Raw genomic sequence first — 20,114 nt, 5'->3', positions numbered from 1 at the left:
TCGGTGGAACGATAGAAGGGAAGCCATCCAGAGGACGGAAAGAAACTAAGGAGAAGTGTTTAACGATGTTTCTGTATATATTTTCTTTTTGAAAGCGCGAATTTTTATAATTTATTTCATTCAGTTTTTTCTTTTTTTAAAGTCTGTTTTGTCTTTCTTTGGATTTTTTTATGTGTCTTTTGTGCTTTTGCTTTTTTCTATGCCTTTCAATAAAACACCACCATTTATAAAAGTGTGTATATGTTAGAGATAACACTAAGCACTTGCTGAGAGCAAGTGAGCATACATTTCAATTTCTTGCTCTCAGAAAGCGCCCGCTGGTGCATGTGTTTGTTTTTCTGTGGCTTTTGGGTTTGTATTTGTTTGCAGCCAAACATATAATAATGTCAATGACAAATTAAAAAAAAAATCTTGTTTAACGTCCAGATTTTAATGTACTCAATAAGCCCACAAAAATGTATTAATACTACTAAAACCGAGTTACCTAAACATTAAAAAAAAAACGTTTTCCACGAGTCGATAATCTTCTTACAAAAATGTAGCCCCATATAACGGCACTGACCACGTTCAGGTTATTTAAGGTTTCTGGCCATATTTTCGAACCGAATTGGTTTAAAGTTGTTATTTTGAGATCTCGGTGTTTTATTCTTTTGGTTTTTTTTTTAGTATTTTGTATTATTAACGTTAGAACATATTTATATTACTTAATCACGCAAGAGAGGGATATAGTCAGATGGGGCAGATCATTTTTCGAAATTATTGTCAACTTCCTTGACCAAACCTTTTACTTCGTGCATAAATTTGTCAGTCTTAAAATATAACAATTAAAATTATGGGATTCCTGAATATACTAGGCTGTAACTATGTTATCTGACAACTTATCTTCCTCTAAATATAACTTACTTAAAATTTTACCAATTTTCACACGTTACATATTATCTGATTATCATGTTAAATTGCAAGCTTCTTCTTTGTCGTAATGCCAAACCTTGCTTACCTTCAGAGCCGTTACAAAATTGGATCAAAAAAATTTTTCACCCTCTAAACATTTCACGATCAACTATAAAAAGTATTTGTTTCTATTCTGGTGGGAACATTTCACGATCAACGCCAAAAACTATTTTGGTGGGAACAGGATTTCGTTCATAATTGGGACCCGGAGTTTCATTACAATTTTTAATGGAAGGACAGACGGATGGACTGACACACATCACAAAATCGCTTTGTCTCTTCTAGATATGAATTTTGGTATACCACATGGGAGTCTTAACTTATAATACCCACCCAAAATTATAATACCCATTCCACATTGTGGTGTAGGGTATACAAATATAATAAGAAAACAAGTGAGCGAAGGCAATAGTCGGGACGGGGCCGACTATGTTATACCCCACACCACACCCCTGTGCATAAGCTTTTCACTGGTAAACATTTCTTTTAAAGAGGTACTAAAGTTATAAGCCATCCTGGCTTTTATACCAAATGACTTAAGGCGAACTAAAACAAAATAATCAATTATTAATTTTGTATTTGACTACTGTCGACAATCAAATTAGAACTGATTGTAAGGTTTGCTGGTCTTCTTGATTCGCATTTTATATGCGTTTAATAAACCAAATAGAAGCAGAGGTATTTGTAATTTAAATAAAAACTTCAAAATAGAAATATCCGCCTTGGAAATAAAATAAAAAATGTCTTTTTCTACATCGCTAGTATTTGACCAATTTTGGAAACAATTTAAAGCTCAGAATGTCTTCTCTAATATAGGTCACTTTTTTTTAAAACGCTCTGATATTCGTCTGTGCATTTCAAATAAAACAATTAATTTTGTAATTTTTCTCTTTCGAGACGAGCTAATTCATCAGAAGGGTTTTTTGTAAATGAAAAATAATGCCAGAGAAATTGTTATCACAAACCACTATACTGCATGTTTCAGACTTTGTGAAAGTGATCATCAGGTGTATCTTGTTCGGCAATCTGACTATGTATTTACCTCAAATTTTTCGTTCTATATATACTGAAATTATTACGAAATTAATATTAAGAATTGAATACAACGGATTTTTTTAAGGCAGATGGCATTGCCAACACTAACAATCTTATTGATTTACGACTGTTTTGCAGAGCGGACTTTATTTCCACACAGCTGCAATTGTCTCCCACACGTAGTCAAATGCAACTGTACTAGTATTGCGATATGTTTATTTTTAGAATGCAACAATCCATTTGGTTGCTATTTTCATGTTGGCTCAGCTAGCTTTATTTTATGTTTACCTGTTAAGGCGATGATGATGTACTTTAGTTTTGTTATTTTTCTCTTTCGAGGCGAAAGAAATTGTCATCACAAACCACTACACTACACATTTCACACTTGGTGAGAGTGATCATCAGGTGTATCTTGTGCGGCAAACTGACTACGCCCCTACCTCAAATTTTTCGTTCTATATCGTCGGTGTCATGCTTGAGTGTTCCATACGCCATTTGCCTGATTCGAGAAAAACTCAAGTTAATGTTTGACCCCATACGGATTAAAAGTGGTACAAAAATCCAATACTTTAAGAGCTCAGTTCTGCTCAACTAAACTCAAAGAATATATCAGTGGTTTATTTTAGTCAGATATCTCTGATAGTCTAGAAGTTATGGCCGATTTTTATAATTGCAAAAGGTTGCAGAATTGTTCCATGTGTTCTTTTTTCGTGTTTTTGGCTATTTCTGTCACATGGAACATATTTGTCACATTTCAACAGAACCACTTTTTATCAGTTGTGTTCCACCTCCATTATGTGAAGTGCTACTGTGGGGTTGAAAATTCACGGCTTCAAATGAAACATTTATATTAGCAAATAAATATATTAAGGACTATAAATATAGGTCTCCTTAACATTTATTTATTTCAAATATATAGAAGTAGCGTAGAATATGAGGTAAACATTTCGATCGGAACTTATTTTTGCATTTCTAATGTAACATAAAAACTTTAAACGGGTTTTTCTAAAAACACAGTTTTTGTAGTCGGTGTCTACGCTAACTTCAAGACGAATGAACGTATCTGCGTATTTTTTGTGGGCTCAAATCAAAATCTTGTCTTAAAACGAGGGCATTTTTTATAGGATGCCTTACCTTAAGCGAAAAGGAATTGTGGTTTTCATATAAAATTACATTATTCAAAAATATATAGATTTAAAAACTATTATTCTTAATCTTTTAAGCCCAGTCCTTTAAAACAATTTGTTCCATACGCCACATTGTTTGTAACTTGACGAAATTGGGCAATTTTTTGTGCGGAACATTTCGTTTTTGTCTCTCTTTGTTCCATACGCCACGCGGCATGGATATGGAACAAAAAAGTTCCACGTTGTTTTGTTCCATACGACACGCTTTATGGATATGGAACAAAAAGACAGGATTTTTTGCGTCGCAAAGCGGATATGGAACATATTGACATCTGAATATCTCAAAAACTATAGAAGATAGAAGAAAACCGATTAAAAATCTGAATGAGCATGGTTTAAAATCTAGTGAGGTACCATTTGGTAGACAGTGTAATTTCGCCGTACCCATTTTGACGCGCACTGCGAATATTTCTCATTCACTCTGTACTCCAGGCCAGTAAAATATTCCAGAATTGCTTGAGAAGGGGGAGCTTACTACTGCTGGGGGTTAGCTACACGGGTTGGAACAAAAGACTGTTCTAAATCCGCCAACTAACACTTCGGTGCTAAAGCGTTGGGAATACTGTTTTAGGACTACACATAAAGTTGTGGTGGCTGATACATACACAGGGCCTTCAGGTCAGCTGTTCCGCTGGGCCTTCGGGTCAGCTGTTCCACAGGGCCTTCAGGTCAGCTGTTCCACAGGGCCTTCGGGTCAGCTGTTCCACTGGGCCTTCGGCTCAGCTGTTCCACTGGGCCTTCGGGTCAGCAGTTCCACAGGGCCTTCAGGTCAGCTGTTCCGCTGGGCCTTTGGCTCAGCAGTTCCACAGGGCCTTCGGGTCAGCTGTTCCACTGGGCCTTCGGGTCAGCAGTTCCACAGGGCCTTCAGGTCAACTGTTCCGTAGATAGAAACCAGTAGCGCATGGTAGAAATTAGACTAACTAGACTAATACCCGAACCCGTCGTGTCCCTGAGCATCAGCAACCGAACCCATGGTGTCTCCGAGCATCTGCAGCCGAACGCCGAATACATCGTCATCCCGATTATCTGCAGCCGAACTCCGAATTGATCGTCTTCCCGATCATCTAAAGCAGAACACCGAATACATCGTCATCCCGGTCATCTGCAGCCGAACACTGAAATCGTAGTCTTCCCGATCATCTACAGCCGAACACCGAATACATCGTCTTCCCGATCATCTGCAGCCGAACACCGAATTCATTGTTTTCCCGATAATCTACAGCCGAACACCGAATTGATCGTCTTCCCGATCATCTACAGCCGAACACCAAATACATCGTCTTCCCGATCATCTGCAGCCGAACACCGAATTGATCGTCTTCCCGATCATCTACAGCCGAACACCGAATACATCGTCATCCCGATCATCTGCAGCCGAACACCGAACACATCGTCTTCCCGATCATCTGCAGCCGAACACTGAATTCATTCGCGACGAGAGACGAGCGATTCAGAAACCATAAATAGTGTGCAGCGCTGAAACCTCAAATACACAGGCGAAGGAAGCTTGGTGGAGTTCCTAGAAAGGCTTGAGGAATTGGCCGAATGTTATGGATTTGATTTCCACCCTACCCATCATCCTCGAGGGTAAGGCCTTGAAGTGGTATAGGGCGAAGAAAAACGATATCAAGTCTTGGAGAACTTTTTGGGGGGAAGTCGAGAAGTTATTTTTATCGAAGCGACATCTAGCGCAATTAGAACATTCCTTCTACTACCGCCGCACATTGGGGTAAAATCCATAAAAACGCAGATTAATTCAGGGAATCATTTGGGCGTTCAAAGCTTTGTAGTTTTTGAATCTCGGTGATACATTAATCTCAAAAAAAAAAAAAAAAAAAAAAAACAATTTCTAAGCACAACCTAAAGTTAATAAATATGTATTCTATTAATAATTTAGTTTTCAAGGCTTACTCCCCATATATGCTGCAATTTTCATGATTTTTTGTAAGAAAACTATCTTTGTTTTTGTGGCAAATGCCCGTCTACGAAACACTTTTTTTAATCAAGCGGTGACCACTCTAACTAGAAAACGAATTTTTGTGGGCTTATTTATAATATAAAAATATTGTTCTTCATAGGCGGATTTTACAAAATATTAGTTTATACACAAATGGTGGACAGTCAAATCATATTATAAATTTCTACGTTAAAAGGACCAAGTTTTTATCATAAAATTTCAAATTAATATTTTTAAATACATTCGTCGATAAAGGTCTAGATTTCGATGTCCTAAATAAGCCCACAAAAATATTGGTATAGTATTTTCGACCTAGAGTTGTGCATTTTTTATTTCAGCTTCACTTTTTGTAAAATTTATTGACATTACGGGTTTTAAAAACTTTTCTGGGTTTTCTGTGTTGATTTCATTTCAATTGCCGAAACTTATTTTGGTTGATCAATAACACAGTGATACAAAAGTTGACAAAAAAATTTTGCAGGGGTTCTGAAAATTAAATTGTCCATGGAAGATGAAGATACGTTTTAAACTTTTAAAACTTGTTAAAAAACGGATTTCTAACAAGCCATAACCGTTAAAGCAAGAAGGAGTCGGTTGAAAAATAGTAGAGCTATGATTTTTTGCGTTTTATTTTTTGGTTTTTCATGCAAGTTCGTCCCTCCGTATATTCTCATAGCAGAAGTAGACTTTAGCTGGGATTGCACCTGGCAATTGCACCTTGAGTGGAAGTTTATATGAAAATTAAAACAAACTTTCATAAGAACGAAATGAACTCCAAATTGTCGACATTAATTTCCATCGCCATGATTTCATACAAATCATATATAAAGTTCGGATTATTATATATATAGTTACGGTAAACCTGCACATATAGTCTTATCTAGGGTGAACACAGGCATCAATGCAAAAACACGACGTAAGGTACAACAAGACCAGAGCAAATGAAGACAAAAACCCAAAAAATATGAACCATGACTATTTTCACCATTTTTGACATAACTCAAAATGCGTAAAAAACAGCAAGGGGTTTTAGCGGAAAATTAAACTAAACAGTCAAGAGAAAAATATAAAAAAAAATTTTCTCACGACCTTCTCGACACTCTTTTTTTTATACTCTAATATATTTCAAAATTATGGAAAATTTGGTCACATTTTGAAGATTATTTAGGCATGTTTCTTCAACACTTTTGTTAAAACACTTTTTTCTAAAATATTGAGAAGGACCTCTATTTGATATATCCATACTAAAAATGACATTTTTATATATCAAAAAATATGTTAACGGCGTTCACAACCACAAAAAAATATGTTTTTTACATGTTCGCAAACACTTGAAAATTTTCTCAACTTTGACACAGCGCAACAAGAAAAGCGGACATAACATCCAAAAAATCGCGGACATAAAATCCAATAAATCGCGGACATAACTCCCAACGATTTTTTTCTTAATTTATTAATTATTCCTTCGCTTAATTTTGAAATTTATAGTTATAAATGTTTTTTTTTTTTTTAGAGTAGAAGTTAGAATGTAAGCGGAATTATACATTTGGGAAGGCCTAAGTGCCAACCAACACCTAAGAATCCACAAAATCCTCCCGATTTCATAAAATTATTTAAAACCGGAATTATGCCCGAAATTATGCAAGTAGCAGTTAAAAGAAGATTTAAATTGTAAAAATATTTGTTAAGAAATCGCGCTATTTTTTAAAAAAATATATTCGTTTTTCAGAAAGTATTTGAATATTTGTACAAACACTTTTTATCTACTTAAATTGTGAACATATTTTTCTAAAAAATCGATCGATTTTTTTTCAAAAATATTTTCGACTTTTTATCCCTTATATTGTGAAAATATTTTTGAATGCTTTTACAAAACTTTTTATTTTCTTAAATTGTGAAAATATTTTTGTAAAAAATCGCGGATATTTTTACAAAAACTTTTTATCTTCTTAAATTGTGAAAATATTTTTGTAAAAAGTCGCGCGATTTGCTTCAAAAACATTTTCAACTGCGGCGCATTTCGGTTTTCAGAAAATATTTGAAAATTTTTACAAAAACTTTTTATTTTCTTAAATTGTGAAAACATTTTTGTAAAAAATAGCGCGATTTTGTTCAAAAATATTTTAGCCTGCGGCGCTTTTCCTTTTTCAGAAAGTATTTGAATATTTTTACAAAAACTTTTTATTTGCTTAAATTGTGAAAATATTTTTGTAAAAAATCGCGCGATTTTTAACAATATTTTCACCTTCTTTTCAGAAAGTATTTGCGAATTTCAACCAAAACTTTCTATTTACCTGTAGGCAGCATTTTTCGTTTAAAATAGGTTTGAAGGCAAATTTTAAATATAGTTAGAATTGAGATTGGCCACTACTTATTTTGTACTTAATTTTCTTAAACATTTTAAATCAATTATAAATTATTTTATGAAATGAAAAATGCATATGAACTTAAAGTTAATTTTAATTTTTTTTCTTATACATTTGAAATAAAAATTGTATTTAAATAAAACATCACTTACATTTTAAAAACGGATACAACACCCATTGGGACTTATGTCCGCTAAGGGGGGGTCGGACAAAAATTTTTGGAGTTATGTCCGCAAACCAAGGCGGACATAACTTCCAAAAGCGTTTCGCCGTAACCTCTTTGACGCGCAATGCGAATAATTCTTATTCACTCTGTACTCCAGGCCAACTTAAGTATTCCAGAATTGCTTGAGAAGGGGGAGCTTACTACTGCAGGGGGTTAGCTACACGGGTTGGAACAACAGACTGTTCTAAATCCGCCAACTTACACTTCGGTGCCAAAGCGTTGGGAATACTTTTTGAGGGCTACGCATTAAGTTGTGGTGGCTGATACATACACAGGGCTTTCGAGTAAGCTGTTCCACAGGGTCTTCGGGTCAGCTGTTCCACTGGGCCTTCGGGTCAGCAGTTCCACAGGGACTTCGGGCCAGCTGTTCCACAAGGCCTTCGGGTCAGCTGTTCCATCAGCAACCGAACACATCGTCATCCCGTTCATCTGCAGCCGAATACCGAAATCATCGTCCTCCCGTTCATCTACAGCCGAACACCGAATAAATCGTCTTCCCGATCATCTTCAGCCGAACACCGATGTTATTGTTTTCCCGATCATCTACAGCCGAACACCGAATTCATCGTCTTCCCGATCATCTACAGCCGAACACCGAAGACATCGTCATCCCGATCATCTGCAGCCGAACAACCGAATACATCGTATTACCGATCATTCACACCCGAACAACACCGTTTCCCTTGAAGAAGAACCCGTTAATTCAGCACGAGCTCCTCAGCTGCCAAATCCCAGCGAGTCTGCATTAGACATCTGCATGAATGCGAAAAAAGCCACTCATGAGACACTCACACATAAAAGCAACTTTTATTCATTTAATTCACTAGCAGCGAGTAGCCGTGAGTGAGTACAAAAAATAGAGAATATCATGTAATATTCGTACTAACCACCATTCATACTCGCCACAACTCGGTAATCGTCTAATTCACTAAAATAGGTATGAATGAAACAAGTCCGTTTTTAAAAGTTGAAGATTATTCGTATTCATTCATTATTTACTCAGAATGAGTAATAAGTAAGGCAGATGGCATTACCAACACTAACAATCTTATTCATTTACGTTTTTTGCATGGCGGACTTCAGTTCCACGCAGTTGCAATGGTCTCCCACACGTAGGTACTAGTTTTGGAATAAGTTTATTTTTAGAATGCAACAACAACCATTTGGCTGCTATTCTCATGTTGGAACGTTTATTAATTAAAGTTTCAGGGAACAAAAGTGTTTGTTCAGTCCTCGATAGCCCCAGTGACATGAGGCCATATGCTGAGGTGATCCCCTTTGGGGAAAAGATTTTAGGTCTAATGAATCAGATGTCGTATTAAAATGTATTGGGTCAAGGGAAGCGAGAGACTATATAGATTCTGGGAAGCCATATAAATCTCTAAAATCGTCCGCAAAAACAGCTGACGGTTAACGAATCCAATAGTGCGTGGTCCTGGGACTATGCCTAGACAGTCGAAAATTGAATTCTGTCACCGTTGGTGACGCATACCCTCTTCCTATCATACATAGTATACTGAATAGGTTCCCAAAGCCGAATTTATTACTGCCTTGGAGCAGAAGGATGCTTTTTAGCAGAATCCGTTGGATCGGCAGTCTCGAGAAAAGACGGCATTTACTGTACCTGGGAGACCGTTGTACCATTATACGGAACCCGCCCAGATCATGTCGCGATTAATGGACAGGGTCATTCCGCCGCCTCTATTTGGCAGTCAGAAGTATTCGTCTATATCGACGAGTTACTGATAATTTCGGAGTCTTTCGAGAAGCATCTCGAAGTTCTAAGGTTATAAATCTTTTGACTGATTCTATTCAAAGGAAATGCCTTATCGACACTTTTTCGACTGTGAATTAATATGCTAGTCACACTCATTTAACTCGTCCGTCCAGCAATTCTTGCTTGGATTGTGTTTTTAGTAGCATAAATACAATGTTGTCTGTGTTTTCTATTGAAAACCATTTTGCTGACCATAATTTGATTGTTAGTACATTGAAGTTATCGGTGCCTGAATTAATCAATGTATATTAAATATATAATAAAATAAATTACGATGATTTTGGAAATTTTTTGGACGCACATCTAAATGTTGATGAGTTGAGTGCATGTTCTGAAATTAGTAAAAAACTTATAGATACCTTTTCATTGGCACTAGAAAAGAGTTCAACCAAATCTGATAGGCATGTAAATGTTAAAAGGGAAATATATCCGTGGATGACTGATGAGTTGGAAGGTCTAATTGAATATAAAAAGAAACTTTTATTGAAAAGGCAAAGTAGAGATAACATTTTTATAAATGATTCACTGAAGGAGATAAGCAAGATTATAAAGAGATGTAGTCTATATATATTCCGACATATTAAAACTTCAGAAGGTAACACCTATACCAAAGATTTCTAATACGCAACTAATCCATTTACGTCCTATTTCTACCCTCTCTGTATTCAGAAAGGTAATAGAAAAACTTATGTGTACGCAGCTCACAGATTTTCTCGAGTGTAATAACGCAATGTTTGAACGCCAATATTGGTTCAAGAAGGGTACAGGAACCAATGAATGCATTATTAATGTCATTGATTGTATATGTGGTGGATTGGATAGTGGCCATAGAGGGGTAGCAAGTGTGTTCTTTGATCTATCTAAGACATTTGACTTAGTAGATCACGACATACTCATTAGGAAATTAAGTATCATTGGACTTTCTTCCAACACGTTATTGCTGTTTAGTAGTTATTTAGATAACAGGAAACAGTTCGTTAAAGTTGACGAGGTTATGAGCGAAATGTTACCAGTTTCATGCGGAGTTCCACAAGGAAGTGTACTCGCACCCTTGTTGTTTAAAATTTACATAAACGACATTCAAGACATCAAGTTTTATGGCAAATTATTCATGTTTGCGGATGATATTAGTCTATTTTATGACTACAATTATACAACAGTGTTACAAACGCAAATAGAATATGATGCATCCATTCTGTGTGAGTATTTACGACTCAATAAACTCCTATTAAATTCAAGTAAAACTAAGTTTGTAAGATTCAGACCTTGTGCGCCTAAGATTAAAGATATTGTAAGGGTAAATATTGATGGCCATGTGATTACGGAGTCAAAGAGTGTGAACTATCTAGGATTGGACTTAAATCAAAATTTACATTGGGACAGCCACATTTACAATATTAAGTCTAAATTGTCATCCGGTATTGGCATATTGTATAAGTTCAAGAACAAACTAAGTACTGATACAAAAATGATGATGTATCAGTCTATTGTTCATTCGCACCTAACATATTTGCCTATGGTATACGCTGCGAAAAGTTCAACTTCTCTTAAAGCACTTCAGGCAGCCCAGAATACGGCATTTAAAGTTATGTTTAATCTACACGGAAGACATTCCACAGTAGATCTTTTTAAAAACTACGCTATCAATGTACTACTAATCAAAGGTTTATATGATCAACAAGTAAATATGTATGTGTTCAAGTCTATTAGGGGAATTGGTTCCCTCACAAAAAGCTTTAATCGTAATATAACTATTACACATCGTATGACCAGTCAATTTATGTGTCACTCGCTGTCGCTTAGAACTTACAAAACAATGCATATCATACATTGGTCCTACGGAATATAACTCTCTACCCGTTTCATTGCAAGAAATTTCAGAATTTTCACGTTTTAAAGCAGAGTTGAGAAAATATCTAATTGGTAATGTGGAACTACTTCTGACATTATGAACCTATTTTGTATACAATTTTAAACAAAAATCTTTAAATTTTCAATAATATAACTATATATGCATATGTATTCTTAAAGTTATAAACATTGTAATATAGCCAGCTTGCCTCTTACAAGCCTTAATGGCGCTGAGGCGAAATTATATTGTAAACTTTTTATATGGAATAAATAAAAAAGGTTAATGGCAGGGAAGATAAAGGAAGCCGGTCTTACCATCAATGTTGAGAAGAGTAATTTCTGTGTGTCAGAAGTCAAGTACTCAGCACATTTGGTTGGAGGTGATGTCGTCAGAACAGACCCTGAAAAAGTATCTGCTATAACAGTCTTCCCTGTACCCATGTCCGTCAAGCAGATGCGTCGCTTTCTGGGCATGACAGGTTGGTACCTCTCCTACCGATTTAACGAAAACTAAACGCGATGAAACTCAAAAATCTGTTGAAGCTTTGAAGACCCACTTCAGATTTCTCACAGCCATTTTTCATACAATGTGATGCTAGTAAAACTGGTATAGGAGGTGTGTTGGTCCAGAAAGATACGGAAGGCGAAGAGTTTCCTATTGCCTTCATGTCAAAGAAACTCAATCAAGCCCAAAGGAACTATTCGGTGACCGAATTAAAAAGTTTCGAGCGTATGTGGAAGGGGATGATTTCACAGTGATCACTGAAGTGGCTCATGTCTCAAACAGACCTCAGCACGCGGTTAGCTCGGTGGGCCTTAAAACTGAACGTAGTCACTGATGCGCTTTCTAGGACCAATAGTGAAGATGTAGAAATGTTGTCCATTGGTGAAATAGAAGATTTTAGAAAAGCAGAAGTTGATAGGGGTATGTTTATCGATTTATGTTCCATACACTTTCAGTCAGAAAAATTTGTAAATCAACTAAATACCCTAGACAGACCCTCAGACCTCCATTGGATCAAACTTCTCTGACCCAACGGTTCTTCCAGAAAGTGTATATAGACTTTTTGAGACCGTACAATCGTTCCAGGTCAGGCAATATGGGTATTTTTGTTGCCTTGGACCATTGCACAAAGTTCCCATTCTTAAAAGCTGTTAAGAAATTCTCAACCGCTGTAGTCGATTATTTGGAGAACGAGTTGTTCCATACTTATGGCATGCCGGAGGTTATAGTATTAGATAACGGCACGCAATTCAAATAAAAACAATTTAGCCAGTTTCTCAATCGCTATAGTGTCAATCATTTTTTTACTGCCATTCATTCTCCTCAGGCGAATGCCTCCGAACGTGTGAATCGTTCTGTTAATGCAAAAATGGCTCCAAATTTCATCAAAGCACGTATTCGCACGAAATTAGGAAATTTTAACTATGAAATTGAAGATTTATAAGGCTACTTTATAGGCGTATATCATGCAAAAGATTTGCGTTGCAAGCGGTAATCAGCTTCGGTGGGAATTACCTAGCAAAATGTTCGATACCAAAGATGCCATTCAAGGCGCTTGCACTATATGCCAGATTAATTTAAAACTTAAAAATTTTTACGTCTATTTCAAGCGATATCTGCATGCCACTATACGGTAAACGTGGAAATTTATGTATTCCTCCGGCATGCCATAAGTATGGAACAACTCGTTCTCCAAATAATCGACTACAGCGGTTGAGAATTTCTTAATAGCAAAATTTGAAGGAAGGGGTTCCATGCGATGACGTGATTTCATGGCATCTTTTGCGTTGGTTCAAACGAAGTCGTGAAAGATCCGATCTTTTCCTTAGCATTTGAACCAATGCAAAGGAAGTCGTGAAAGATCCGATCTTTTCATCAGCATTTGAACCCATGCAAAGGAAGTAGGGAAAGATCCGATCTTTTCATCAGCATTTGAACCAATTCCATCGATCCAATAGAGATGCATTTTGTGTTTTTATTTATAAATTTTTTTCTAAATATATAAGATTAAATATTTGCAACAGGCTTGATGTTGTCGGAGACTCGAAATCACAACCAACGTTGTTAAAACTCTCGTCGTAATGATAATGTCATTGCAAAGGTTTGGTGAAAATGACATGCCAAAGCATTGGTGGAAATGACATGCCAAAGCATTGGTGAAAATGACATGTCAAAGCATTGGTGTAAATGACATGCTTTGGATCCAAAAATGAATAGCATCTTTTGGGGTCCACGCTCGTATAAAATTCATCGTTGAAGATGCTAAAAAGATGACATGCCAGATCACTTTCACCCATGATTGAATGGCATCTTTGGCATCGAACATTTTGCTGGGACCTAGTTGACGTTGTCTGTCGTTTGGTTAATTTGGCAGGAAAGCATTCGTGGTGGATTTTTTGGGTTGTTTCAAGTCAACGGAATTAGAAATATTCCGCCATTTTGTTGCCTGAAAGCCTTACAATTCACATCTTCGAGTCTCCGAAAAAAGTGTTCCTATTTAATTGCGCAGCAAAATGTTCGATGACAAATCATGAGTTGATCCATGGGTGCAAGTGATCTGTCTTGTCATTTTCACTCATGAATTTTATATGAGCGTAAACACCAAAAGATGACGTTCTTTATTAGATCCTAAGCATGCCATTTTAACCAATGCGTTGACATGTCATTTTCATCAATGCTTTGACATGTCATTTTAACCAATGCATTGACATGTCATTTTCACCAATGCATTAACATGTCGTTTTCACCAATGCTTTGACATGTCATTTTCACCAATGTGTTGACATGTCATTTTCATGTCTTGTTTGGAAAATTAAAAATACTGTATTTAAATATGATTTTCATGACAAACAAAACTCTTCATTAATTCAAACGAATACATATATGAAATCATTACCACCAATTTATAAGCAAAAAATTATATAAAAAATTGCAATTTATTACCGTCGCTGTACCGCAACAGAGCTTACTTCCTACGTTCTCCGCATGTTGATTTTGTTTCATCTTACAAAATTCTTTTTCTATTATCTTCCCAACACCAGTTCAGATTTCGACATGGACTCCAATGCACTCCTTTACGAATTTCTTGGTCGTGAATTACTTTCAACTGTATAAAAAAATTGGAAATTTATATTATTTCATTTCGGGAAGAACTGATATCGCTAGGTAGGGATGTACAAATCAACTTGCTTTTTAGGGATCTCTAGAGAATCAAATGTAACGATAGGAAAGGAGGGACATTTTGAAGAAAATATCATTTATGCGTCATTAATTTATTTTTAAGTTATAACATTATCTTTCCAAAAGTCGTTACTTCTTTCTTTTCAGATCCTTGTTCCTTTTCTTTTCGGACTTTTTGTTCAAATTTCGAGGAGCGAGATTTGATTGATTTCATTCTATGTCAAATTTCAAACAGACAAGGGATTTTTATAATTCCAAAGAGTGCAGTCAGATTCAATTTTTAGCTCGATGATTGGGACTTCATTTTTATTGCAGTGTCTGAACGACGTTTCGAGCTAGGTACAACACCAATCGTTTAGAAGTCGTACTTGTATGATATACAGGAAATATAAGACAACATTACGACGAGAGTTTTTTCAAATTCGTCTTAGTATACATAACATAAATTGAAACTTCAAAAAAAACAACATAAAGATTTTTGTGAATTTTTTGAACTTTTAAAAAATCCGAAGAAATGCGGACGTTATATTTAATTCGGATTAAAGCGCGAATGTGTTGAACTTTTTTCCAACTGAATCTAACTGTTTGCGGAGGCAATAATGAATGTAAAGAAACCAAAAAGAAAAACAAAACAACAGCAGTATCAATTTCGTTATAATAAAAATCAAATAATTCCTTTATCGACGAAATATTGATTGAATAACTGTTTACGCCGAAATTGCGTGAAAATAAATAAATATAACACGAGGGATGATGTTTATATGAAATTGTTGGTAACTGAATCAGTGCGTCTTTGTAACACCACGAAAAAACCAATTGTTGTTTCTTCACAAATGAAGATAATCTGTCACCGCAGTTAAGAAATAAGATGAGTGATGGTAACTCTGGCAAGAGGCAACAAACAAGAAAACAGAAATTAGTTGCTCGCGAAATCTTCAACACCACAGCAAATCGACCTAATTGAAATTGTATCCCGTTTTACTAAATGAATTTTAATAAATAGTTTAAAATACAGTCGAAATCGCTTATAACGTCGGTAAAGGGGCCGACCAAAATCGGACGCTATAAGCGATAGCCGTTATAAACGATATGTATAATAGAGGTGTAATTATATTACGTATAGTTAATTTTGGGCATAAATACTCTTTCTTATTAGGTAAATAAATAAATTCAATTCAATTTACTTTTACTTTTATACTTTTTACTTTTTCATTTTATATATTTTATAAATCTATTTTAAAGACCTAAAATAAAAAATAACGATATTAAATTCATTCTTCAGGAAATATATTACGTTATTATAGTATGTTATTTTAGTTTGGGCTATTGAATTCCAAAATATGTTTTCAATTTAACGCAGATCTGAGTTTTGAAAGGGTTTCCAGAACACATTCTCTTCTTGTAACATCTTCTGAGTAAATAAATTGTTGAAGAGTATCTACAGCAAGACACGCCTCTGACACTGACAGTAATTGAAATTCTGATTCTGTAGTATCCTTAATTCCTTCGTTTGAAACTTCCATTATAAACATTGTCTTCGATGGCAAATAATTCATCAATAACTTCCACGTGTTGGATGTATTTTGTTTGAGTTTGTAAAATAAACATACAACAAAATATTGAGAGAATTGTTCCTTTTTCGTATTGTTCGACGTTATAACCGATAGCAAAATTCAAATATTTCACAAAAAACCGACGTTACAACCGATATGACGTTATAAGCGATATTTATTTGTGTAGAATATAAAGGGCAGAAATTCGGGACTTTGGGATTTCGACTGTAGTTGTTAAGAGAAGTCCTTTATTTCAATAACACTAGATAAACTATAGTGGTGACCCCGTCTACGAACAAACAAAACAAAATAAAAATTTGCAACAAGCAGATCGCGATAGTTGGTGGAAATTCATAACACCGGCATACGCACACATAAACACGTACGTACATACATACATTTAAGTACACAAACGTGCATGTCCGCTTTTGCTCGACAACAGTTTCAACGGCCATTTTGCTTCTCAGAATTTTTTAACAAAGAAACTTTGAAAACTTATGGTTGATTCAACACGGCAACTGAGACAACGCAATCCAATCAACTATAAAGAGGCTGACCCCAAATAGTAGTGAAGACGAAACCGAATTCTAGAAAATATGGCAGAAGACTTGCAACGCAAATCCAATCACTCCAGGAACAACTGGCTGCCTTGAGTAGTGCCACTCGGCATGAAGACACACGAACTAATCTACCAAAGGTACACATTCCTAAATTCAACGAAAGAAACCCGCATTTATGGTTTGCGCAAGTGGAACGTTCATTTGCCCTGTGTAACATAACAGCGGATAAAGACAAGTTCGATCTGGTGAGTGTCCGTCTTGTAGATGAAGTATTGTTGTCAGTTGAAGACCTTATCACAAGTCCACCGGATAAGGTGGTGAAACAAACGGCATGAAACCAACGTCAATTTTGGCACACATGAAACGACTTGCTCCTGGTAAAGGCAACGAGGCAATCATCAGAACACTGTTTCTTGGGCAAATGCCAGAAAACATGAGATTTTCTTATTGATCTCAAACAAAAACGTCTTATCGACAACAAAACCAAATTATCCAACCATGGTAACAAAACAATTTGGAAATTCAACACTGAATTCTACATCCCCTGCGCAGATCTACTAAAGGAATTTGAAGACATTACCAAAACATCAACGCTTAGGAAACCAACAGATGAATTACAACAATTAATTCATCAAATCTAAACAACAGGATCTACATTTGCTGATCGTCCACGACGTCTTTCGGGTGATAAATTAAAAGCATCTAAAGCCTAAATGGATTATCTCATCGAACAAGGTATTTGTCGTCCATCAAAGAGTGCTTGGGCTAGTCCTATTCATATGGTCGTTAAGAAAACAGGTGGCTGGCGTGTTTGCGGTGACTATCGTAAACTCAACTCACAAACAATTCCAGACCGCTACCCTATTGCCCATACACACGACTTTGCAGAAAATCTTCACGGTAAGTCAATTTTTACAACTCTTGACCTTACAAGAGTCTATTATCAAATACTCATGGCTGAAGAAGACATCGCGAAACAGCAGTATGTACTCCGTTCGGATTACTAGAATTTTTGTACATACCTTTTGGTTTGAGGAACGCAACACAAACTTTCCAACGTTTCATGGACAGCGTGTTCCGAGGACTTGACTTCGTATTTTGTTACATCGATGACATTATCATTATGTCCGAATCTCCACAACAACATCGAGAACATCTTCGTGTAGTCGTCGAAATTTAACAACGCTTCGGACTCACCATCAACCCCAACAACTGCCATTTTGGTGTACCTGAGGTAAGATTTCTTGGCTACATTATCAACGCAAATGGTTGTTCTCCACCCACAGATCGTATTGATGTCATAAAAAATTCCAAGAAGCCAGAAACTATCTGTTAACTTCGTCGCTTTATTGGTGTCATAAGCTACTACAGGCGCTGCATACCACATGCAGTCCATCAACAAGCACCCCTTAACGAACTCCTTGGGAATTCAAAGAAAAATTATGAACGCAAAGTTCCATGGACAACTGAATCAGAAAACGCTTTTGAGATCTGCAAACGAAGCCTTGGTGAAGCTACTATGTTAGCACAGCCAGCTCCAGACCCAGAACTAGCATTAGTAACGGATGCATCAGAAAGTGTCATCGGTGCCGTCTTGGAACAAAACTTCAACGGTACTTGGAGACCTCTAGCATTTTACACATGTAAGTTATCAAAATCTGAAAATCTGATCGAGAATTGCTCGCTCCGATCCTAAACCGCTCATATACGCATTTCTCAACGGCCTGAAAAAGCATCGCCCCGAAAACTCAGAAATTTAGATTTCATATCACAATTTACACTGACATAATTTATCTCAATGCCGTCAACCGTTTCAACCGAAGACATACAGAAAGCACAAGAATCTGACGATGAGTTGCAAAACTATCATCAATGGCAACAATTCTCTGAAATTTCAAATAATTCATTATGTTAACACATCAATTTATTGCGACATCTCAACGGGATACGTCCGTCCATACATTCCGGACGCACTGCGCAAACAAATTTTCAATACCGTGCTCGGACTTTCACATCTCCGCCTCGTTCAACACTACAGCAAGTACGAAAAAAATACATCTAGTCCGGAATTAAAAAAGACATCATCAATCTTTGTCGTAATTGTTTACATTGCCAAAAAGCAAAGATTACGAGACATAACCGTTTAACTCCGAACAAAATCGACGTTTCAGACAATCGTTTTGATTACGTGCACTTAGACATTGTTGTAATGCCCCCAGTACAAGAATACAGATACTGTCTAACAATGATAGATCGTTTTTCCAGATGGCCTGAAGCAGTTCCGCTCAAAAACATGTCCGCTCAAACAGTTGCTACTGCATTTTGGTCAACCTGGGTTTCAAGATTTGGTTGCCCAAAAACAACTACAACAGATCAAGGCACTCAATTTGAATCAGCGCTTTTCAGATCATTAGCAGCTTTCACAGGAGATAAACAAGCACGTACAATGGCATCGAACTTTCAAAGCAGCGTTAATGTGTCATCCAACAGTATTCTGGGTTGACATATTACCAACAGTACTACTTGGACTCCGAACTGCATTTTAAGAAGACCTCCGAGCTTCACCATCAGATTTTCTCTACGGCGGTCAGTTGAGACTTCTAAACGAATTTTATGAAGACAACAATCAACATGATGATTCCACATAATTTCTGCAAAACTTCGAGAATATTTCCGAGTGCTACGTCCAACTGCACATCACACGAAGAGTAAAATGTTCAAACTCAAAGACAGTTACCTGTTCACACGTATTCCTACGAACAGACTCTGTACGAGAACCATTACAACCTCCTTACACTGGACCTTATGAAGTTATCAACAGAATAACAGATCGATTATTCACAATTTGTTTCACAAACCAGTTTTCGTCGTCAACGATTCGAATTCCAACATCACTATAAGTCATACACAGACTACAACGCCAACTCAACTTGAAAATTCAATTTCCACTAAAACTCAGCATACAACGCAATCTCCTTCTGAAGATTCAACCGCACCTACTCCATCAACGAGGAAGATTTCTTTCCAGAATGATCGTGACTGTGTCACTGGAGGGGAGTGGTTGTGGGATCTCCGTCCCTGCAGTTAACAAATAAGATGAGTAATGGTAACTCTGACAAGGGGCAACAAAAAAGAAAACAGAAGTTAGTTGCTCGCGAAATCTTCCACAACTAATTGAAATTGTATTCTTTTTTACCAAATTAATATTAAATAAATAGTTTAAAATAGCTGTTAAGAGAAGTGACTGTCTTTTATTTCAATAACGCTAAATAAACTATAAATCTTTCTCACCCTGCGTTTACACATGACAGGACAGTTGAGTACATGTATTGATTGTCAAACCCCAAAACTTGCCTGTGTGACGTGGGCGTCCAGGCAACTGCAAAAACAGCTGTAAAATTATGAATGAAAATGGTAGATTTCTTTTTGTTTTCCGTTCATATATCTTGTTTTTGTTCATGTTCTTT

General features: G+C 36.3%; 1 protein-coding gene across 5 annotated transcripts in view; it reads right to left on the bottom strand.

The window, feature by feature from the left end:
* Positions 1 to 20,114, bottom strand: part of dpr13 (defective proboscis extension response 13) — a 624,158-nt gene that overhangs the window by 365,991 nt on the left and 238,053 nt on the right. The gene's annotated exons all lie outside the window — the stretch shown is intronic.

Source organism: Musca autumnalis, unplaced genomic scaffold (assembly GCF_047663935.1).
Source record: "Musca autumnalis isolate F117 unplaced genomic scaffold, ASM4766393v1 scaffold_5, whole genome shotgun sequence".
Lineage (NCBI taxonomy): Eukaryota > Metazoa > Arthropoda > Insecta > Diptera > Muscidae > Musca > Musca autumnalis.
Note: the sequence above shows the minus strand (reverse complement) of the source record. Positions and strands in the feature narration are given on the sequence as shown.